Here is a 13,021-nt window from a genome sequence, read left to right as displayed (position 1 = left end):
TTTTAACAATGTAATATGTCAATTATATACTTTATTTTTAACCATTTCAAGTATTAAACTACTCCTAATATTGTCAGCCACCGCTCATATAGATAATAAAAGAAAAGAAAAGTGTGATTTATTACATTTTCTTCGTGATCCCTGTAATTCATATACAGTAGGTATATAAATAATATAACACAAAATGCCTTCGTATGAGGGGAAGCTTTTTATTATATTTACTGACACCGTGAAAAATATAGATGAACTGAGGTGACGCGAAATGGATACACTACTGTGGACTTGGCTTTTATAAATCCTTTAAATATTATATGAGGCTCCAAAAACTAACACAGCGCACACATATAACAACTCTCAGCTACATATTTTATACGCAATACACATACATACCCATCAAATTGTTAAAAAAGTCATCGGACGTCAAGGCAGCCCTGCGATTCTGTAACTCACTTTTCGAACTCACACAGCGGTTTTCGCATCGGCGGTCGCTCTCAAATCAGTCGTGAAGCAGTCATTTTATGATTTGGCATTCTGATAAACAATAAACTACAAGCTCCCACCTTTTCAGCGATTCTGTAGAATCGCAGGGAAGAATACAAAATATCACCTCGACGTCCGTCGTTTTAAATAGGTGGGCCACACCGCTCGCATGAACAATGACAGTTGGAAAAAGAGAGTAACAAAGTGGAAAGGACCACCACGAAGGTCGCCCTCTGGAACAGTGGGCTGACGAGCTTAAAGAAGATTGGGAGAAAAATGCTCAAGTGAGCAAGAGAGATGGGCCAGTTGAAAAAGGCCTATACTCTAGAGGTCCTTGGGAAAAAATTGTTGTGTATTGTAAATGTGGATGAATATTTCAAGGAATAATAATTAAAGGTGTATATGCATGGTGTAATTCTAAGCCTAACTAATTTATAACAATTTTTTTTATATAAAGCCACTTCCATATAAAATAGCTGTAAGATACGCCCCTCTTGCCGCCCCTCAGATTCCTCAGAATCCGCTTCTTGACTTATCTTTATAACTTACTTGAGTAATACTCAGATGTGCACCGTGAAGGGGAGAGAAAATTAACAGGCATTGAAACAATTTTTAACTTGGAAAAAGGGCGTTGAGATACAATATCTGTATATCAAATCATAATACATACGTACCTTTGTTTAAATTACCTTAAAATTTATAAATTTAAAGTACTAATTTAGAAACCGCACAAAAAACAACATTCACAAACGTCGTATTTAATTAAAATGTGAATGTGTGACTTAAGCAAGATTTGAATCTAATAAAAGAAGCTATATTTCGAAATCTAATAGTAAAAATAAATCAGATAGATTTCTATATTAACTCGCGGTTTAAAAAATTTATATTCCAGTAAGTTTGAATTTTAAGTTCATGCAGTTGAATCAATGAAATAAGTTATTATATATTATTATTTCGTATAAGAAATCAAAAGTAATTTCTATAGTTCTACCGCAAATTAAAACAAATCAAGCGAAAACTAGTTGTAAAATAATGTACGGAGATTGAACTGCGAGCTTTCGCACCAGATACCTGATATAGCAATGAAAGCTTAACCAACAGATTCGAAACATTTGTTACAAACTCTCGCGGTAATTCTATGAATAAATTCATAATAAGCACATATTTAAAAATAGTCTATCCGCGTACTTACTCTATAATATAGTATAGGTTTTGTATTGTTGTAGGAACAATGAGTTGAGCCCTGTCAAACTGAAAGGATCTTTAAATAGGTGCTGTGACATTAGACGAGTACTAACTTTTATATACAAACTTCTTAGAGAAATATTTTGCTAATCTGTGTTGCCAGAATGGTTTTAATTATCTATTTAATGTAAAAGGGGTCAAACGAACAGGAGGCCCATCTGATGCTAATTGATACCGCATGGACACTCACATTGCCAGAACGCTCGCAATTGCGTTGCCGGTCTTTTAAGAATTCGCTGCACAGTGTTTATAACAAAAAAAAATAGTGGTGCTACAACCTATTTAGGTCTGAGCCTCATATATCTGTATCTGTTTCATTCTTAGTAAATCTAATAGGCAAGTAGACGATCAGCCTCCTGTGACGCACGGCGTCGACTTTTGGGTCTAAGACATGTCGGTTTCCTCACGATGTTTTCCTTCACCGTTAGAGCAAATGTTAAATGCGCACATACGAAGTCCATTGGTGCACAGCCGAGGATCGGACCTACGACCGCAGGGATGAGAGTCACGCTGAACACACTAGGCCAACACTGCTCAGTGTTTATAACAAGTTTTATATAAATAGGTAATATTTCTTCACATATAGGGCAATAGTTAAAAATTCTCTAAGAGACGACGGCCATGTTAAATGTCTCGTTTTTGATTGGCTCGGTCATTTAAAGCAATGCATTTGGAATCAAAATTGTTCTTTGAATGTACGGTTGATATATTTTCTACGAAAATGTATTTAATATTATGGTGGGTCATAATCTCACTTGGTGATTATTTAAATTAAAGACAATCACATCAACACTTTGATAACATAATAATATAAACTGGCTTGATGGTTACCAAGCCATAATAACTTTAAAAAAATATAATAAAAAAACAATAAATATAATATATTATGTTAAGGTTAGTTTTTTATTTCAATGTATATTTTTTTTAATTGATTATGTACATCTAATAAATTATTTCATAAAGTAGATAACATTATGACCACATTTTCTCTGGTTATATATCCAAGTACATCTAACGAGTAGATCTTCTTAAATATATGAAATTTAACGGTCAAAATAAGGTTTTTTCATACAAATATATACAAACGCGTTTACACACCATAGAGACTTGATAATTCACTAATCTTTTCCACAAAGACGACGCCGAAAAAGATGCCCCATATTACAAAATCTTAGCATATTGACCGATTAGCCGACCAAGCGTCAAATCAATTGTTGGATAACTCTTGAATAGTACTTAAGTGGTTTTATCGTATTAGACTCGCACTCTACTGATACAATAGCACAATACTGTGTTGTGCTGCGCTTAGGGACTTTCAGATTGGATGCGCGAATTGTGCGTTTTAAATTTAAACATTTTAATTTACGAAGTTTTGTTCCGTTTAGAAAGTAGACCTACATTAGAAGATAAATATAATTACGTAACTACTCTTTTCCTGCTTAATAAGTGTAGGTGGTGTGTTTATTATTTATTATATTGATTATTATATTTTCGTCAAATATAATATGGGAGTTTATGTATTTATTGTTATTACTTTACTTTATAATTTAAATATTATTGTGATTATAAAAAAAATATAATGTAGCAGTCGATCTTCAGATCCAAAGAGAAAAACTAAACAATACTCATAATTCATATCAATATCTTTACATATAAATCTTCTGTATGAATTTGCAAGTCCTCCTGAACGCCAAAAAGTCGTGGATCAAACGCAAATAGGGATATATGAGGTCATTAACGACTTTTTGGCCACCCTGTAGATGTATGAGTATTCGAAAATAGTTTCAATTTAGTAGTTTTTTATATTTGAAATTTTTGTATTTAAGACGTCAGTGTACGGGAAAACATCTGTCGGCTAGTATTTGTGTGTGTGTTAAGTGTGGTAAACATTTTAAATATTTTGCTCTTAGTTACAAACTGACTTTGAAATAGTAAAAGGTGTTTTGCAAAAACGCGCGACTTTCTCTGTCTGTGAAGAGCCTTTAACAAAAAAAGCGTATCAATAAGATTGTAAGGACTTAGCTAACAACAGAGTGACCGCTGACTTACAATACTCATTGCGGTCTATCTGATCTATTATTGTGTTAAATCGTACAACTTCTGTACATAATCTTTAATACTATTTCTGTTTTAAACTTCGTACCAAGAGTACAATAAAATTAAAGTATTATTACAAAAAAAGTCGATTTATTGGCCGTCTGAGGTTTAATTTTTAAAAAAAATATTATTTATTTAATTGAAGCTGTACTTTTTTTTAATGGCTCTGGCACGATTTGTGCATAAGCCAGCGTCAAGTATACGATTTTTTATAATTCGTGCTTGTCTTTAGAAATTCGACCGTATCTTCCATGTACAGTTTAAGCAGTACCCCCCAAGGCCGAGAACAAATTTAAATTAAATTAAAACTTACCCTCGAACCGGGAATCGAACCCGGTACCCCCTCACCTAGCTGCCACTTAATAAGGAAGCTGTACTCATATTTATTTATTATAGCCATAATTTCGGTTTAAATTTTTAACCGACTTAAAAACACGAAGGCTTATTAGTATCGACAACCAAAAATTCGATTAATAGTTTCTCTTGCTATATTATTTTGATAAAACAACTCCCTGAACTTCGATTTTCTTCTCTTTTGACTCTCGGGGTTCAAGTGCAGAGGCGCTAATTAAAGATTTTAGTTGGCGCCTGGTAGACAGTACCAGTGACCCCCGAGCTGGTGCTTTCCTCTCTCAACGAATAAGTATCGCAATACAGCGAGGAAATGATGCCAGCGTTAAAGGTACACTGCCACAGGGACCAAACTTTTTTAATTTGGTACATTAAAATTATTAAAAATATTTTAATACATTGAGTCAGGACACCCGTAGCACCAGGTTTGCGGGTGTATCACCTAACATCAAATGAGCCTTTTTATATAAATGATAGCAAGATGCAAAAAATATGAAGAAGCAGGAATATAACAAAAGCCACGAAGACCAGGCTCGTGAAGACACTTATATTCCCCATATTTCTGTACGCAGCTGAAACGTGGACCTTGCGAGATGTGGAAAAACAGAAAATAGACGCTGTGGAAATATTGTGCTGAAGGAGAATGCTTGGGGTTTCGTGGACCGAGTTTCGTACAAACGTCTCGATACTTCAAGAACTCGGTATTAAGCAGCGTCTGTTTCCAACAGTACAATCTCATCCTTACATTCTTCGGTCACGTATCTCGGCGTGGTGATCAGTCCATAGAACGCCTTGTCGTCCAGGGGAAGGTGGAAGGCACTAGACCGCGCAGAAGGTCACCTACGCATTGGACTGACTAAATTAAGTCGGCCGTAGGAGACTCTCTCAAGCAGTGCAGCAGGATGACCACTAATAGGCAACGATGGCAAAACGTCGTGAAGCGCATCACAGTGGCCCTAATATTACAACTACTTCCTAGCGATCACGACCGCTCTGTCAAGAGTGCACCGAATAGGAAGAAGCTTATTGTTTAATTATCTTCTTTCATATTGAAATGTGAGTTGATACCCAAGTAGGTATAACAAGGTATAACTATTATATCAACTTATCTATGGTATCGTCTGGGCATTTTTATAAAAATAACATTTTAAAATGAAACTATATAACCCAAATGTATCTTTAGATTTCTGTCTTCGGGATTATCTTAAGAATGCACTATCTTTAAATCTCTGACGCAATGACAATGAGACAGTTTGCTAAACACTGATAACGCTTCTGCGCCCGCGCACAAAGATATCTTTCGGCTAGTTTGCTACGGTTTTAGGGATCATTAGTATTACAGAAAACCCTATGAATTTAATAAATATATGACATATGCGTGTTATGTTTAAATACTTAATTAAGTCTTGAAAAAGACACTGAAAGTAGTAGATTTTTTTGTATCCAAATTATAATTTGTCTATAAAAACTCCAGAATGTAGTAGCATTATGAGCTTATTAATGAGCTCTATAAGTAGGGTAGGTACATAAAGATTTAAAATAACAGTCTAATATCTCTCTCTCTTTCTTTGGGATGTTCGCGGTTTGCTATTCTAATTTTAATCTATGCATTAGGTACGAAATAACGATTACATGACGATACAACTCTTCCAGCCTTAAAAGTAAAAGGAGTCTTTATATATTTCTCTACATAACTTATTTAAATAATAGTTCAATCTTTATGATATCAATGTACGGACCCCTGGATAAAACACAATTACTTGACACACATATCTCTAATCTATTCCCAGTACTCTATCTATAACGATCAGTGTTACCAGAAACACTTTTAGTGACAATATTATTTGGTAATGCAACACCGATTCTAATGTCATTGTCGATTTTTTTTTAATGAAAGCAAAAGTGGAGGGATTATACGGTCGGGCAATTTCATGCGATTTAAGGATTTACATTCAAATAATTTAAATGTCTTACAATATTTAAACGTAAATTGTACAACAGATTTTCATTATCATTAAAAATGATAAAATGTTTTTATTATAATAAAATGCAAAAATCGTTAATAGTTTCTGGAAATTTACCCATCCTTAAAAGGGTTATACCGCTTATGAACTACTTTGATGACGGTTAAGATATAGTATATATGTTTAGTGGTTTACGTTGATATTATATGGATTGATAGACATTATTCCTAGTAACCTTTGTATAATGAAAAATCTAATATTAAAATCTGTTTCGAGATCATTTGTTTGTCTAATAGGCAAGTAGGTGTAGGCTTCTGTGCCTCACAAAAGGCAAGCCGATTTCCTCACGATTTTTTCCTTCAAGTGTGAAGGAACATTCACTCGTCACTACGAGTGTGTTAAATGTGTTAAATGTGCACTTACCAAAGTGTATTGGATGTATTGGCACGCTCAAGATACATGGCTAACACTGCTCATTTGTATAATTAAATTAATTTATATATTCAAGCCTTTTTTCCGAAAAGGTATGCAGATACCATGGATTACTTTGACACATTTAGACATACACCCATATGGTCGTCGGTTATGGGTACTTTTAAATTGTCCCTTATCTAGTACAGCTTTTGGCCCAGGTACGTACAACAAGTACTAGGTATAGTATACATGAGTATTATTTAACCCAATTAATAAACGTACTATAAACATCAAATAGCTTTTAAATGTTTTGTCTTTTAAACCTAAATTGATATCGCAAAACAATATTTTTTTTTGACGAGTCATTGGTCTAGTGGTTAGTACCCCTGACTGCGAATCCATGGGTCCCGGGTTCGATCCCCGGCTGAGGCGAACATCGATGTGATGAGCATTTGGTGTTGTTCTTAGGTCTTGGGTGTTTAAATATGTATTTATATGTATATCTATCTATAATATGTATGTATATCCGTTGCCTAGTACCCATAACACAAGCTTCACCAGCTTAGCATGGCACTAGGTCAATTGGTGTGAATTGTCTTAAAAAAAAAATATTTGATTAAGATTTATAGTACGTAAATGAATCTTTAAATGGCCAGCCAGAAACCTGGAAAATTGGTCGAATATCCCACGAATTACCTGAATATATATTAATAAAGCTGTTTTTATCTGTATCGCGTTTTACTGTGATTCGATTTTTTTTGTAATCTATATTATATTTAATGAATAATATACTGAATCTTACGGAAATCGTGCCCAATATTGCCGTGTGCCGTATATTGAGCAGCTTCAATTCAAATAATATAACCATAACTATCTTTAAAGACTGAGGTGCCCATTATAACCTATGTATATATGTATGTGTTGAAATGAATTGGAAATGTATAATACTAGAGTATGGTGATATATTAAGGCTTCCAAGCTGTATGTGCTATATCTGTTTTGAAATTTATCGGAAACTAAAATCGAAATCAGATAATTCCAATTTAGGGACCGGTCCAAGTTACATCATTAATATTATTAATTACTTTTATGAATAAAATGAAATCAATTAATTCATATTCAGTGAAGCATTTTAACGCATAAAAATTAAGAAAAGATATAGTATTGTATCACAAAAATGGGCAAAACCATTCAATAGCAACCCACTCATATCGATACTTAGCACGGTCACGCGCCGGCCATTAGTCGAGTAATTTAATGAGAGCGCCCCTAATGCCTTTTATTTGGTAATGTAACTTATACTAAAGAGGTCTTGTGTTACCTTTGATGGCTTTATTTGTATTTTTAATCTATGCTCATCAGAACATTCCATTTTTAAATTTTATTTACAGATTAAAAATAAAATAATGTTCGTTGTTTGGATTCAATTATAACGTTCTAACTAAATGTTAACATTAGCTTGAATAATAAACAATTGAATATTAGTCGTCATAGTAAATATGCTGACATAAAAAAGAAAGACGTCTCTTTCTGTCAAATTGTGTTTACTCTGTGATAAAAAGAGAGAGCTTTTTAGCTAAAGCCGTATAATACGTCTGATTTTATGACTAAGCGGATATTTTTTTAAAGTTTCTTTTACTAGAACCGGGGCAAACCGCATATGGACACTGTCAAATGCAGAGGGCGCGCGAATGCGTTGTCGGCCTTTTAAGAATTGGTACGCTCTTTTCTTGAGACCTGAAGTCGAATTGGTTTAGAAATGAATTTTATGTCATGTTTATGTTATAAATAGAAGATATGATTTTTTCGTAATTATCATCTAAGCTTATTTCTTTTCACCCTTTTCTCAAAAAAGTCCAAAATGAATGGCGGAAAACAGATTATAATAAGCAAAAATATAAAGTGTAAAAATCACTTTTTATCGAATGGCAATTCTCATCAAAACTATTCCCTTGTATATATTTTTTAACCTACGCTTATGAAATCCTAACAATGTAGTCACAATATGCGTTCCATTTTCAAAATAACCCCATAATTAAGCTTAACAAATTATCGAGAGGCGCCGCGTGCCACAACCATGTTTAGACAAGGGTCCTTGTAACATTACCTCTCAGTACTATAAGTGTATAGGAAAATCTACTTTGTGTGTAAACCAATATTTTTATTTTTTGCAGAGAAATGAATTAAGTATTTACTAGAATATTAAATACGCTTCTTTGTTTTTTTTAATAAATAATATTTAACAATAGTATTTTCTATCTTAATAATAATCTGTATTTTGAGCACGTCTAACGCGTCGCTATTATTTATTTTATTTATTTACCACTATGTTAAATTAATAGTACGTATACAACAGGTAGCATAAATTATTAGGAAAGAAACAAACGGCCTTACTGGTTAACAAGCAATCTCTTCCAGACGACCCAACTTCCAGGTAACATAAAATAAAAGACATATTTTGTATATAATACAGGCAAAACAGTAATAACAATCCTCTCTCGTTTCATACATTCTCAAAATAATAATTTTATTTAATATATGTTGATATATAACGTAGATACGAATAGTGCTACCAGCCTCATTTTTAGTATCCATCCGTAGCAATAGGATGTGTGATCTAATACAAAAAGAAAGCATTTATGTACCCCAAGAAATAAGAAACGAAATCACGCTAGAACCGCAAAGCTGTATCATTACCGACCCTCAAATACACTGAAACAATATTACCAAATAGTCGAAGATATCAACAAAGCCAGACACGTTTGCCCATTTATTTTCCATTTCACGTATAGCAACACCGAATGCGTAGCACGAAAAAGGGAGCTGTGGTGTTATTATCTGTGCTAATAAAAATTCAGCGCGCGAAAATCCCTCGAACACGATTGGTTGACCGTCCCAAGAGAACGTATGCCATTGGTCGGCGTCTGTTTATTCCATTTTCAAATTAACTTTCACCGTCGCCGCTCGGTTGGCTTGAAATTTATTCGATTCTCATTTTATTTGATGCTCACAAAGTGTAGAAATGATATTGGTTTCTGTATTTGTATAGAAATATTAATCTTATTAAATTGAATATAATATTGTAATGAAGTAGAGGATCCTTTATATTTGATTGGGTTTGTAGGTTTAGGTTTTCTTCTCAAGCGTAGTATACGATCTTATCTAAAGCTTAGTTGCATTATTTATTAACATTCAGACTACAACCAAACTTACCAAGTATTTTTTTTAGTTTAAGGTACCTAATCTATTTGTAATAGGACCCATCCTCATTTTAAAGACAATATAAGTCTTTAATCATTAATGTATGTTTGCTACAGTATCACGCAAATATAAAAAGAGCCACCGGCAAATTATTGTGAATAAATGAAACTAAGTCGAGGATTTTGCGTTTCGCAAAGAAAATATCGTGATAATGAAACTAGTTTATTACAACGCTTCGAGTCTATTTGAACCGTGTACATAATGTGATACCTATTTAACTTTCCCTTTTTTGACCTTTTATTAATAAGTTTTTATTAGAAAAATCATATATACTGAAAGATGCGATTCTCCAAGTAAATGGTCTGTTAAAGGTCTTCTGTATCGGATTTCAGCTGGAGACAACGACATATTGAGAACGTCAAGCCAATCATGTAATAAATACGCAATAAAATCCTTTCCATCAAAAGTTTGATTTAAATGTGTAGTATGACTTTGAACATAGTTTTATAAACTCACTTATTATAAATTAACCGTCTCCGTAAAACAGAAGGGTTACGTAACACTTATTCTCCTTTTTCCAATTAATACAATAAAAACCAAAACAAACCTAAAAAAAATACGGGACTTCGCTAATAAAATAGTGCATATACGTTGTTAAAAATAATTTGTGCCTTAATCAAATAATCCCATGCTAAGAATGCTCTGAAGTTATTGCCCATGATCATTATTTCTTGTAGGAGTACGTACCGTAGGCTATCAACACTTAGAAATAATTTGAGATTATTTTGACGGCATTACAAAACTTTAGTTATTAGGTAATAAAATTAATATTCTTTCCTATAAATACAATTGTTCTGTTGGTCCTGTATGTGTACAACCATTGTTCTATAAAATAACACCTGATTTCCCTCAAAGCCTTTCACATTACCAGCCAAATTGGAACCCGCGTCGTAATTTCGACTCAGGGCTTAGGGCGAAATTGCGTTGGGGTAATTTGTGCGCAGAAACTGGCAACACGGTTGTTAAACGCGTTTTTTACGACCGGTGATTCTTTTTTGTCTGTATCCCTTTATGACTAGCTATAGTGTATTAGTAGAACAAGTTATTAAGGCAATGGTAATTATTGACATGTTTATCTTTTTCTTTGATAATTAATATAAAACATATTAATCGTAATTTATTTAAAGAAATTATTACTTACTGCAAAATACAGAGAATTCTAACTCTTAAGGTCGCTATGCTAAATTACATTTTCTGTATATATTTATCAATAAATTACATATTGACTTAACTGTGATGTCATTACAGTTCGACAAAACATATCTCATACCAATTTTTTTCATAATTTAAGGTATATAATTATTGTGAATAAATGAAATAGTCCGTAGCAAAAAAAATATAGACCATGCCTAGCAGACACGCCGGTTTTTTTCCAAACAGTCTCTGTCAGAACCCTTATTTTTTTTTATTCAGGGGAATATTTTTTGGAATAGGTATACATATAGCGATCTCACCCACGTGTCGATGATGAGATGAGATGTAGTATACGGATCACACAAAGTGTGAAAAACTTCAATAAAACTGTTGCAAAACTATTATTGGCAATATCGCCAATATTTTATTTTGCCCACATTTTTATACTCTGTGGCAAGTCTTCTTCGCCTGGGGCTGAAAAGCGCGGGACGCGGCTAATTACTTCCCGCCTTTCCGTTTCCCGCGCATAAGCGTTTCCGAATGAACGAGTTATTCCAATTTTAAAAATTGTAACTTAAATTCAATGATAATAGAATGCACTGACTGTATGGCAAGTTTCCTTTGCCTGGAGCTGTCAAAGCGAGAACTGTCAACTGTCGCGGCTAATTATTTCCCGCTTTTTTCGTTCACATTGGATTTATGGTACGGGTAATCTTTACAATATTTATGAAATAAAATGTTGATAAGTACACTTTTAACATCATAAGTTTATAAAAGATTGTATCGTACAAAGTGCTTACATTTTTTGAAATGTCTTTCATTTCTTTTTTTGTCTTTCTATTATTGAATTATCTAAAACATTAATATTACACGGAAAGAACGAGTTTAAATGCAAGTTCTTAAAAAGGGGAAATCTCTCATGACCAGGTCTAAACTTCAGTTAAAGTTACATAACATGTTTTTAACTTTTAACAATGATATTGTCTATTATTAAACGTATTTATCACGAATACGTGCAAAGTAATGAATAATTGTGAACAAATGAGCTCTGGGCTCTGAGCTGTCAAATCTAGCAGTGTGGTAAACAAACCCTTAGGTTGGTAGGTCAAGACCTTATTCTAGAAATTACGGAATTGCGGATTTAACATATGCGAGAAATGCGTGGATAGCATCCCGCACAGGCTTGAGTTTACCTTCTAACGTCAATCCTCTCAGTAAATCTGAATTTTCAAACTTATTTGTTCTCACTTCAATTACCGACCACGCAAGGCTGGTAGCTGATAGGGATGCCGGTCACAGAATGCTACCAAGAGCCGACTCGTCAGAACTTTGGTATTTTCCATACTTTTTTACGGATCAGAGTCATGGTCAATTCGTGCAGCGGACCGAAAAAAGATAGAGGCATTCGAGATGTGGTGTTGTAAGAGAATGTTGCAAATACCATGGACTGCAAAAAGAACCAATTAGTCCATTATCATCCAACTAACTATCACTATAAGACTGTCGACTATCATTTACAAACGGGTGGTTAGGTACTTTGGCCTTATAGCCAGGAGAGAACCAAAGAGCCTTGACAAGTTGGTAATGGTAGGGAGGAGTGATGGCAGGAAAAGTCGGGGTCAATCGCCTACCCGTTGGTCTGACCAGGTAATGACAGTTATGGGTCTCAACATCCCTAATAGACTGAGTCAAGCTGAAGATAGAGTGGTGTGGTGGCAGCAAGTCAATGTTAGGTCACGACCAGCACGACCTTCGCTAATGAAGTTTTCGAAGAGAAAGAAGAAGTAAATTAAATATGTTTTGTATTCGTGTATTTTCTTTTTAAAATCATAAACTAACAGTTTCTAGTATTTACTTGGCCAAGTCACCGTGCTAAAACTGCCTTCCCTTTCTCTTTTCCTTATATTAAGCATTTATCTAATTCTTCAACATCGTCTTTTCTATTGTCTAATACATAAATATAATAATAAAAATTGGGTTCAATCCCCTAAAACTATCTTAATTCTAATGTTGTAATACGACAACGCTGAATATTCCTCTTACGTGTTCCCATTCAATGTACAACTTCAAAGTAT

The sequence above is a fragment of the Pieris napi genome, chromosome 3 (genome assembly GCF_905475465.1).
Source record: "Pieris napi chromosome 3, ilPieNapi1.2, whole genome shotgun sequence".
NCBI lineage: Eukaryota > Metazoa > Arthropoda > Insecta > Lepidoptera > Pieridae > Pieris > Pieris napi.
Note: the sequence above shows the minus strand (reverse complement) of the source record.